Genomic DNA, 12,723 nt, shown 5'->3' with positions numbered 1-12,723 from the left:
ACTTAATGTCTGTACGCTGTGAATGCATGAAACCAATAAAGCTCATTCTGATTTATATTGGGCCAGCTTGGTTTGGAAAGCTTTTTTCACCTAAAAAATAAAAATATCATTTTAAAAACTGCATATTGCATTTAATCAGTTCCCACATACACATCCAGACTTTGCATCTATTTGTTGAAATAGTGTATGCAAATTAGATTTATGAAAGCACTTGCATATAATCACCGACTTACCAGTTTCATGACATCAACATCTAAATCACAGGAGGCCGCAATATGTTCTTATGTAGTTCGGTCTGTGTCTCCTTCTTTGTACCAGAGAAACAGAGCGTGATTACACAAGCTGGAGACCGAAAATAAACATCATGATAAAGTGAAAATAGATGCTACAATGATCATAATATGCAGGCCTGGTAGGGTTAGTGCTACGACACACAGTGTAAAAACACACGGTGCTGGTGTAAAACAGGCCTGTCTTCAAAAAAACCAGCCAGTCTATACAGCAACCTGCAAAGGTATCCATGCCACAAACTCCTGTGTAATCTGACAGGCTCTGCAAGAACACAGATAATCAGAGAAGCATCCAAAAGGCCCACAGGAACTCTGGAGAAGCTGCAGAGATCCACAACCAAGCTCGGAAAATCCAGTTAAAATACTAAGTGCTGTCACACCAAACCTTTGTGGCACAGACCGTGCCAGGGTCCAGGTTTCTGGGGTGATCTCTCCGGTATAAACCCATCCCGGACCCTGAAACGAACCAGAGAAGCGTGCCCTGGCACAGTTACAACTGCCGGTCCTTGCCCAGTTTATGTGAACCCTGGAGCTGTTTGGTTGAGGTCTGAATACATGCCGGGCCACTGTACCAAAAGCAGAGAGTGAAGATGTAACGTGAGAGCAGAGCATTTCAGTAGAAGTAGAGAAAAAACAAAGAACACGACTCTGAAGACGTGGAGTAGTGAAAAGGTGCAGATGCACAGCTACATTTGAACACCAAAGTAGCAACAGAAATTCTGATGAGATGGACTTTCTTCTTCATGCTTTTTTTCTTCTCAGTCAGTGCAATACTGCCCTCGAAACAATTCATTGCAACTGCATGACTCTGGTCTAAAAAAATCTGTGTGTGAAAACAATCAGGGCCAACAGAAGGTGTGATTTTTCTCACTTTTACCAATCCCTGGACCAGACCAGCAGTGTGAATGCAACCTCATTCTGACAGACTAAATTAAACTTTTCTGCACTTCCACTGACTTCAAGAACACAACAAAAAAGAGGATTTTGCATGACATGTACCCTATTAAGGTTACACAAAATGACGAGGAAAGAAGAGAAGGTGGCAAGAAAAAAAATGAATAGAATTGAATAGAAAAAGCTAAACAAAACAGTTGAAATAATGAGAAAAAATAGAAACAAATGATCAACAATAAAGTCAAAATTATGATAAACATGGAACAGTGGACAAAGTATGTAAACAGTAATGTTGAAATGCCACTGGTGCAAAGACCTGTGTCATCCATGCCTTCTGTAAATGAACTTTAGACTGTATTTTAGAAAAAGATTTAATAAAAAAAAGACATTCTATCTATTTTAGCATATAAACTGTGGACACACATATGTGACAGGCTGTGGAAAAACCATGAACAAGTCTACTCGGGGTCATTTTGAGTTACTTACAGATCCTACAAAAGTGGAGTCTAAGCTTTCCAATGATGTCAAACTTGTGTAAATCAAAAAAGAATTGAAGAGGATATGACCATTTGAATGTTTGCACGCTCCAAAGTAGAGAGGACGAAACAGGCTTTAAAGTTTGGTTAGAATCACCCTGGAAGCTAGGCGGTATCAAAAGTTGTTCATTTGAATTACTTAGAATAGCTTGCTGCAACAGCTCCCCTAACAATGTTAAGAACAGAAGCTCCGCTGATTCTCATGTCCTGCCACTCCCTTTCTGCTGCTAAAGGATCCATCTGTTGTACACGAACTCTGGAGAACGTTTGCGGCTACAGGACTGTGTCCCAAGCGAAGAATTCTCCTTTCTTCTCCCGTAGCATTTACATTTAATCAGGTTAGATTTTTATCATTGGTCTGATGATAACGTTTGACAAAAAAAAAGCACAATTAGAAGAAATCTGTAAGGAGGGAATAATGTTTTACTGAATGTATACTACCCTTCTGTGTAGTGTCATCCGGTGATATGGTTAAAAAGTGCCTCAAACTATAGAAGATGGCTTTGAATTGAAGAATGTGTGAGTAGTAAAAAACAACAGTAGGTCATTAAAGCATACTATAAGTGTTGGGTTGTGACCCTCTTTCCATTTAGTGTTCTGCTAAGAGCCTCATGGATTGGACTGGGTTGTTTATTATGTAACCTCTGTGGAGGCAGTGTTCCTGTCGGGCCGGTGGGGGGAGCTGCAGAGCCTTACGATGTATCATCCCCGCTCCAGCTGACCCGCATTCACCAGCACTATACATGTACGGGACAGGACCGACCGTAGCGAACTTGTCAACACCGTGGAGTGTCCTCCTTCCACGCATACCTTGACCGTGAGATTTTTACAGTCCCGGGAGGGCCGAACGCTGCCGTCATCCTGTTTTCGCTCTTGACTTCGTGTTGAAAGAGGAAACAGTCTCCCCCAGTCAGGGGAACCGGCTGACACATGTACTTGTGTCCCGGTTCTTTCATTTGCCGCTCATTGTGACGTGTTACACGCTGACCTTGTTGGAGGTGTTTTTCTATCCGGAGTGGATTACAGCACTACAAACTGACACGGAGAGGGCTGCCCCACTGTCGCGGCGGTGCAAGGTGAGTGGTGTCCTCACGTCAACCCCACTGCCCGCAGATTATGACGCTGGCCAACCTGGGCTCTATGTCGACTTTGAAAAAAATTTACGACGACTTTAATCTCTGTCAAGACTTCTCTGGCTCTCATTATGCTACGTCATCTGACAGCTGGAGCCACAAACCTGCTAACCTACAGTCTCTGTTAATAGCTCGGAACAGTGACGTAAGGGACGCGGTGCCAGCATGTAGACAGGGAGGTATGCGGATGGTTCTGGATGTTCTGTTCACCCAAGCGGGCTTCCTTCTGCAGCCACACCTCACGTAGTGTAGCTCAAACACATCCAGCTGGCTGTGCTTGAAATGCTACTGAACACTTGATTGGAAACGTGGCTGTTTCAACACAGTGGCGACGCCAGTGGGGGGCCAGGGAGGGCGAGATGGTCACCCCTATAAATAGAGCGCACCGTGTTCTGTAAATCAGTTAATCAGTAGGTGGCAGCAATAGAAGATATTCTAAGGATTTAAACGGGACTATAATTGTTTCAGTCGCCCGTAAAATGAAAGCAATGCAATTTAAAATACTTTTAAGTTTTACCCACAAGAATATTTCTCAAATGAGAATGCGCCCATGCAGCAGGGCCAATAGCTTCTCTTGGTTGTGTACGCAAATAATTGAAATCCTCAGAATTCAATTTTTTATACAGCCTTGGTGGAATATTCTGGTCTTTAGTTTTTTCCATGTTATTTGTTATGTCAGTTTTGATATATGTTATATTTAATGTGCTCTTCCTGATTCAGCTGTAAATGGCAAACATGAAAAACATAAATGTTTGAAACTCTCAAAATGAGTGCTACAAAAACCAGTCTGCACTATCCAAATTCAACACTGGATTGTGTTTGTTGGAAACGGGTTGCTGCAGGTACTTCTGATGTAGATGTCAGTCATCAATTGTACTCTTGAAATGTTTTTATTCAGGTTCCGGCACTTTACTCTTACATTATTGACTCTTTATTGGCATCGAGTGTGTGTTGTGCTAGATGAGGTCTTGTTGCAATCGGTACACACGTGGCAAACTCCGTATACACAATGCTCACAATGCCTGGAACAAGTGGTGCATTGAGCCCGGAATTGTCTGTAATAGACTAAGAGGCCACATTTCATCATTTCACAACCACAAACGTAAATGTATTTTATTGTGGTTTTATGTGATAGACACCAACTAGTGCATATTAGTAAAACGAAAATCAATACATGTTTTTTAAGACCTTTTCCATATAAAAATTGAAGAAGTGTCACGTCCATTTTTGTTGTTTGTCGTTGTTTGGTTAAACCCCCTGAGTCAATGCTTTGTAGAACCACCATTTGCTACAGTTACAGTTGCAAGCCTTTTGGGGGATGTTTTTACCAGCTTAGCACATCTAGAGGATGACATTGTGCCTTTTCCTCTTTGCAAAATAGTACAAGCTCTGCCAGACTGGATGAAGAGCTTCTGCGTACAGCAATCTTCAAGTGTGGCCATGTTTTCTCAAATGGATTTAATTCTGAAATTTGACTAGGACATTCTAACAAATTAATATGCTTTCATTTATAGCATTCTGTTGTAGCTCTGGCTGTATGTTTGGGATTGTCCGGCTGGAAAGTGAACCCTCGCCCCGTTCAGATGTCTGTTGCAGATAGGTTCCACCTTTTTGTGCCCTGTCACTGCTGGAGAAAAAGCATATACACAGAGAAACATGGTGGTGGCAGCATCATGCTGAGGGGATGCTGCTAACTGTCTACCTCTAACCAGTTTTCCTTAGGGATTGCCCTGTATTTGGCTCCATTCATCTCCCTTTTAGCTCTAACCAGTTTCTGCAGGTTGCACCTTCATCCACGTTCACTTTTGGCATCCTGCAAATGTTAATTTTTTATGCCCCTTTTTGGTCATTTGCTTTTTTGTTTCCACCCATCGATAAAGGCCAGGTTTGTAGATTGCACAATTAATAGTTCTCCGGGTGACGTATTCTCTTCCTGAGCTATGGATCTCAGCAGCTCTGCCAAAGTTACCATATATTACAGTCTATAAATTATAGTTGCATCTGGGCTTCTTTCCTGCCTATCCATACACTGACAACCAAACAGCACGACTGTAAGAAGGGGCTCAAAACACTTTTTAATTCTAAATGTTGACCAGAGGGTTAAACACCAACTAAACCACATCCCACAAATATGAGTGTGACCATGTGTGTCAGTACAACTCGATTGCTTTTAATATGTTAAGATTAAAAGACTGGAGGAACAATGGCCACTATATCAGCCATTGGTTAATGTTATGGATCCAACTTAGGCCCTTAGGCTTGTTTAAACGACAACGATCCATTAACAGCGGGATTTGTTTTTTCCCCGTTTCTGTTAAAACATCTACACACAACATTTTTGTAACAATCTCCGTTCACATGGCAACAGTAGACGTGAAAATGGTGTAATTCCCCCGCCGCGCCACTAATTGGCTTTCACTTTCTGCTTACAAAACGGGGGAGAAAATGAGAACTTTGTTGGAGAACCGTTGTTAGATTCAAGGACCGCACACGTGAGTACTCTGCTATTAACCATTGTTATTGTGGTTATCTTTGTCTTCTGTGGGTTTTAAACTGGTCGGCAGCCGTTACGTTGTATGCGTGCGCAGTCATTTGTACTGATTTCATTCATACTGCACATGGGCCAAGACTTCCCTAAACAAAAGACAACCGAGATTTAATGAAAATTATACTCAAAAAGAGCCAGAAATAAAAGTCAGCAAAAGATGGGTTCAAAGGCAGCAGTAAGAAGGAGAAGGTGGGGGTGAGGTCATTCCTTCAGGCTTTTATTTTCTGGCCAGCCAATCGCATCTGAAAGGACAAATATAATTAGGAAAGTTGATTTATAAAACATAACACTATATGCTTCTTCCCTGCCTCTCTGGTTAATGCTGTTTGACTGTCAGTTTAAGTGGATGGCCATGTCCTGGTAGGTCTGCAGTTTTGCTGTATTGTCTCCATTTACAGTACTAAACATTTTATTGGGATACTGTTTTATAACCTAACCCTGCTTTAAGCTTCTCTAAAGCAGAATAAACAGGATAAATAAAAAAATACACACCACATTTAGCAGATTTTACTTTGTGGAAATGCATCACACAAAATCCAAATCGAATGCCTGGAAACTGGTGGCTGTAATATTAGAAAACCTAAAAAAATAACAACAAAATAATAGTTGCTGTTATTTTCAGATTGCTCACTGCATTAATAAGCTGCAAATCCAAAGATGTAATAATAGTAGTTTGTTTTGTTTATAACATCCAGCACCTTCCATTTTCTCTGTTTTTTTTTTTTTTTACAGTGCAGTGATAATTATATAATGTCCTCAGTTATATTACCATGCAGAAAATAGCTTTAAACAGAGCATATGTAGTTTAGATTCTACAAGAACCACACAGGTGGGAGAAAATAAAATCCATACAGTCTGAAAACCGAAGCGTAATCACATCAAAAATGATCTCCAGTAATCGTTATTGTGTTTTTTACAGTGTTGCAGTTTTTCAATAATTATTCTTCAGATGCATTTTTGTAAGCGTAACTGTAGGTTTTATGTGCAGCAGTGTTTATTCTATCCTTTCAGGAAACAGTGTAAACACTGCAGATAATTTCAATTTTAGAGATGCAGAAATAATACGCCTAAAAAGAAGAGATAAAACATGATCCTGCAACGGATCAATAATAGATTTAAGCACATGTAAAAGTAGCGTCCATGTGACGTTTTCACATATAGACCAACATATAATCTCCTAGCGGGCACACGTGACCTAATTAAATAAATAAATTAGATTTATGAAAGCACTTGCATATAATCACCGACTTACCAGTTTCATGACCTCAACATCTAAATCACAGGAGGCCGCAATATGTTCTTATGTAGTTCGGTCTGTGTCTCCTTCTTTGTACCAGAGAAACAGAGCGTGATTACACAAGCTGGAGACCGAAAATAAACATCATGATAAAGTGAAAATAGATGCTACAATGATCATAATATGCAGGCCTGGTAGGGTTAGTGCTACGACACACAGTGTAAAAACACACGGTGCTGGTGTAAAACAGGCCTGTCTTCAAAAAAACCAGCCAGTCTATACAGCAACCTGCAAAGGTATCCATGCCACAAACTCCTGTGTAATCTGACAGGCTCTGCAAGAACACAGATAATCAGAGAAGCATCCAAAAGGCCCACAGGAACTCTGGAGAAGCTGCAGAGATCCACAACCAAGCTCGGAAAATCCAGTTAAAATACTAAGTGCTGTCACACCAAACCTTTGTGGCACAGACCGTGCCAGGGTCCAGGTTTCTGGGGTGATCTCTCCGGTATAAACCCATCCCGGACCCTGAAACGAACCAGAGAAGCGTGCCCTGGCACAGTTACAACTGCCGGTCCTTGCCCAGTTTATGTGAACCCTGGAGCTGTTTGGTTGAGGTCTGAATACATGCCGGGCCACTGTACCAAAAGCAGAGAGTGAAGATGTAACGTGAGAGCAGAGCATTTCAGTAGAAGTAGAGAAAAAACAAAGAACACGACTCTGAAGACGTGGAGTAGTGAAAAGGTGCAGATGCACAGTTACATTTGAACACCAAAGTAGCAACAGAAATTCTGATGAGATGGACTTTCTTCTTCATGCTTTTTTTCTTCTCAGTCAGTGCAATACTGCCCTCGAAACAATTCATTGCAACTGCATGACTCTGGTCTAAAAAAATCTGTGTGTGAAAACAATCAGAGCCAACAGAAGGTGTGATTTTTCTCACTTTTACCAATCCCTGGACCAGACCAGCAGTGTGAATGCAACCTCATTCTGACAGACTAAATTAAACTTTTCTGCACTTCCACTGACTTCAAGAACACAACAAAAAAGAGGATTTTGCATGACATGTACCCTATTAAGGTTACACAAAATGACGAGGAAAGAAGAGAAGGTGACAAGAAAAAAAATGAATAGAATTGAATAGAAAAAGCTAAACAAAACAGTTGAAATAATGAGAAAAAATAGAAAAAAATGATCAACAATAAAGTCAAAATTATGAGAAACATGGAACAGTGGACAAAGTATGTAAACAGTAATGTTGAAATGCCACTGGTGCAAAGACCTGTGTCATCCATGCCTTCTGTAAATGAACTTTAGACTGTATTTTAGAAAAAGATTTAATAAAAAAAAGACATTCTATCTATTTTAGCATATAAACTGTGGACACACATATGTGACAGGCTGTGGAAAAACCATGAACAAGTCTACTCGGGGTCATTTTGAGTTACTTACAGATCCTAAAAAAGTGGAGTCTAAGCTTTCCAATGATGTCAAACTTGTGTAAATCAAAAAAGAATTGAAGAGGATATGACCATTTGAATGTTTGCACGCTCCAAAGTAGAGAGGACGAAACAGGCTTTAAAGTTTGGTTAGAATCACCCTGGAAGCTAGGCGGTATCAAAAGTTGTTCATTTGAATTACTTAGAATAGCTTGCTGCAACAGCTCCCCTAACAATGTTAAGAACAGAAGCTCCGCTGATTCTCATGTCCTGCCACTCCCTTTCTGCTGCTAAAGGATCCATCTGTTGTACACGAACTCTGGAGAACGTTTGCGGCTACAGGACTGTGTCCCAAGCGAAGAATTCTCCTTTCTTCTCCCGTAGCATTTACAGTCAAAGTTACAGATATTGTCCATTTAGCTGTCTCTGTCTTCTTCAAATTGTGTGATGGCAATAGCTTCTGATATCTTACGACGTTCTAGCTCCTCTGTCACTAGTCCAAAGCTTTCTTCGTCATCCTCGTCTTGGGTTAACGTCAGCAGGAAACTAGGAATGTTCTCCAAAGTTATGCAGTCGCTGTCATCAATTTCTACTGCTTTATCTCCTTCTGTTTCAGAATCTGAAGAGAGTCCGGCGTCATCATCGGTCCTAGTGAACAAGTACTCCAGCTGCAGTTCAGTTCTTGGGCGATACGTTCAGCTTGGTCCATCTTGAAGAAACACATTATTTTTCAAATAGCAGCTGCTATAAGTAGCCATGTGCTTACTTCAAACATGCAGCTTATTGGCTGACAGGCATAACAAAAGCCAGCGTGGAGCCAAACAAAGCCGCTATATAAATGAGCTGTGGGTTTTAACCCCCTTATATGCAGATGTGGGCCGGCTAGGTTTTACGCTGAAAACAGGCCAAGTTTAAACACAAAATGTACCGTTTTTAAACCTCTGAAACTGTCATTTAGAGCACTGAGTGGTTACTTCATAACTTCAACTTGCACATTTTGCAATAAAACCAAATCACTCTTCTCAGAAATGGATAATTTTTCCTCTTTTTCTCCGTTTGCGCTCTGCCAACTTGTTCCTGCTTTTCTTATGGCGCGTAACATACAGGGGTTGGACAATGAAACTGAAACACCTGTCATTTTACTGTGGGAGGTTTCATGGCTAAATTGGACCAGCCTGGTAGCCAGTCTGCATTGATTGCACATTGCACCAGTAAGAGCAGAGTGTGAAGGTTCAATTAGCAGGGTAAGAGCACAGTTTTGCTCAAAATATTGAAATGCACACAACATTATGGGTGACATACCAGAGTTCAAAAGAGGACAAATTGTTGGTGCACGTCTTGCTGGCACATCTGTGACCAAGACAGCAAGTCTTTGTGATGTATCAAGAGCCACGGTATCCAGGGTAATGTCAGCATACCACCAAGAAGGACGAACCACATCCAACAGGATTAACTGTGGACGCAAGAGGAAGCTGTCTGAAAGGGATGTTCGGGTGCTAACCCGGATTGTATCCAAAAAACATAAAACCACGGCTGCCTAAATCACGGCAGAATTAAATGTGCACCTCAACTCTCCTGTTTCCACCAGAACTGTCCATCAGGAGCTCCACAGGGTCAATATACACGGTCTGCTATAGCCAAACCTTTGGTCACTCATGCCAATGCCAAACGTCGGTTTCAATGGTGCAAGGAGCGCAAATCTTGGGCTGTGGACAATGTGAACCATGTATTGTTCTCTGATGAGTCCACCTTTACTGTTTTCCCCACATCCAGGAGAGTTACGGTGTGGAGAAGCCCCAAAGAAGCGTACCACCCAGACTGTTGCATGCCCACAGTGAAGCATGGAGGTGGATCAGTGATGGTTTGGGCTGCCATATCATGGCATTCTCTTGGCTCAATACTTGTGCTAGATGGGCACGTCACTGCCAAGGACTACCAAACCATTCTTGAGGACCATGTCCATCCAATGGTTCAAACATTGTATCCTGAAGGCGGTGCCGTGTATCAGGATGACAATGAACCAATACACACAGCAAGACTGGTGAGAGATTGGTTTGATGAACATGAAAGTGAAGTTGAACATCTCCCATGGCCTGCACAGTCACCAGATCTAAATATTATTGAGCCACTTTGGGGTGTTTTGGAGGAGCGAGTCAGGAAACGTTTTCCTCCACCAGTATCATGTAGTGACCTGGCCACTATCCTGCAAGAAGAATGGCTTAAAATCCCTCTGATCACTGTGCAGGACTTGTATATGTAATTCCCAAGACTAATTGATGCTGTATTTGCTGCAAAAGGAGGCCCTACACCATACTAATAAATTATTGTGGTCTAAAACGAGGTGTTTCAGTTTCATTGTCCAACCCCTGTATATGACTCATATTAAACCTATTTGGGAACAACACAGCTGTTTTCTTCAAGATATATCAACGTTAATCTCAATTTTTTTAAATGTAATCGCAAAACCCAATTTCCTCTTTTTCTCAACATTTAGTCTTTATTCTTAAAATCAAATTTATTTACTCTCAATATTTCAACTTTATTCTGAAATGGATAAGGAAAATGAAACATCCACCAAAAAACAGCCACAATTTTATTTCCTTAAAGTGAGCCTAATGTTCCTTTGTGACTTTTCGTAATGGGGATGGCAGCAACATGTTTTTTTTTGGGGTGTGGGGGATGTTTTGCTGCAGGAGGAACTGGTGCACCTAACTAAATGGTGTCGTGAGGAGGAAGATTTATGTGGAAATGTGGAAGCGACATCTTAGTAGGTCAACCTCTAAGTTAAAGCTTAGGCACAAATGGGTCTTTTAAATGACCGAAATCATTAAGTCAAGTTAGTTGGGTTGTGAAGGTTGAAAAGCCTATGAATTCCCAAAGCTTTGACCCAAGTCAGACAGTGTAAAAGGCAATTAAACCAAACATTCAGGAAATCTATGTACATTTCTAAGTTTAAAATTGTTTTTAAAATTTCTATTAAAAAAATCACTCTTCCACTCTTGTGGCAAATAATATGTAGTAAATAGAAATAATTCCGGTCATCCTTACTGACCTGGAATAGGAATGGTTTTGTAGGATCTAATGTAAGAGAGTACAAAGAAACAGCTTTTCTTTTTTAATACAGTGTATATAAATATCTAGTTTCAATTGTATATTTTAGATTATTTAGCCTGCAAATATTGGCCTTTTCTTTCACCATAAACTCGTAATAGTGTGGCACTGTGAGTTTTGGTGAAACTATTTAGGACAGCATGCTGTTTCTGTCTAATACAACCAGAAAACTTCGGAACATTTTGAAACCAAAACCAGAGATGGTTTTTTTTTTTCTTCAAGCTTTGACTCAGACTCATATTTCAGCTTCCTATCCTTTAAGCTTCACCTCCTTGATCACACCTGTTCCTCGTTGTGGATGTAACACAATGGAAACATTGTGTGTGAAAACATTCATCTGTGAGGGGCTGGAAAACAGAGGTTGGTCCTTTTCATTTTACTTTGATCGACTATATAAACGCAGTTCAGTGTTTATGACATTCAAATGATTGCTTCACAGCCAGATACAGAGGATCTCCATCTTATCTGTAAACACAATATACCCACCTAGTTTTAATCTTTACTGCTCGTCCTTCTAAACCTCTTATCTGTTGTTCTTCTATTGTTCATATCAGTATTTGATGGTTATCTATCTGTCTTTATGTTCCTGAATGATATGGCCATCTTTCTCTCCCAGCTGTTTTAAAGGCAACGGACAACACAGAACAAAGTATCCGACCTGAAAAGATGGTCAAGCTGCAATAATATTAGGACTTATGACATCGAAGAGTGCCGAGAGAATATCCATGTAATGTTTTTGCTGAAATTGATAACATCATACCTGGGTGACGGTGCCAATTTAAATTAAGATTAGACCTGGTAATCGAAAGTTCACACAAAGCTCTGGAATGAAGGCTGTGATCTGAAACGGCACCTCGCCCTATGGTAGTTACTAGTTCTACAGGTATGCAGTTAAAGAGAAAATCCTCCTAAGGGCTTGAAAAATATAGGTGCGGAACAAGTTGGTGTATTTTGACCATGATTATGCCACAGAGGGTTAGAATAATAGGAGAGAATAAATTAATAGATACTGAAGGAAAATGGAATACATTTTCAGACCACACGGACCACCCTTTTAAGTGTTTATTTTTACAAAATTTGATTAGTATAGTTTAAGTTCATGAAACCCTAAATTCAGTTACTCAGAATATTTGTCGCACTCCTTGTGTTAAGGTACCTCAGAACCAGAGCCATTGTAGGAAGCGTCTTACCTGGAAGGAGAAAATGGACTGGACTTTTACTCGGTGGTCCAGAGTTGTATTTTTTGATAAAAATATGTTTTGCATTTTGTTTGAAAATCAAAGACTTGTGAGGAAGAGTGCAGAAGCACACTCAGTAATGGTTTGGGATTCCATGTAACCTGCTGTTGTTGGTGTTTAACCAGGTCCAAAGTCAGGGCAGACATCTACCAAGAAATTTTAGAGCACCTCTTGCTTTCCTCTGTTGACAATCTTTGTCTGGTGATTTACTTTTCCAGCAGGATGTGGAACCAACTCACATTGCCAAAAGTTCCAATACCTGCTTTAATAACCACGGCATCACTGCTTGCCTGGCCA

The 12,723-nt window shown here is 40.6% G+C and overlaps 1 protein-coding gene across 1 annotated transcript in view; it reads left to right on the top strand.

Annotated features, from left to right (window-relative positions):
• The first annotated feature begins 1,793 nt into the window (after positions 1–1,793).
• Positions 1,794–12,723, top strand: part of LOC124864207 (thyroid hormone receptor alpha) — a 76,463-nt gene continuing 65,533 nt past the window's right edge. Inside the window, exon 1 of the mRNA XM_047358885.1 lies at positions 1,794–2,796. The gene's annotated coding sequence lies outside the window, so the exon portion shown is untranslated. The remainder of the gene's footprint in view (positions 2,797–12,723) is intronic.

Source organism: Girardinichthys multiradiatus, chromosome Y (genome assembly GCF_021462225.1).
Source record: "Girardinichthys multiradiatus isolate DD_20200921_A chromosome Y, DD_fGirMul_XY1, whole genome shotgun sequence".
Lineage (NCBI taxonomy): Eukaryota > Metazoa > Chordata > Actinopteri > Cyprinodontiformes > Goodeidae > Girardinichthys > Girardinichthys multiradiatus.
Note: the sequence above shows the minus strand (reverse complement) of the source record. Positions and strands in the feature narration are given on the sequence as shown.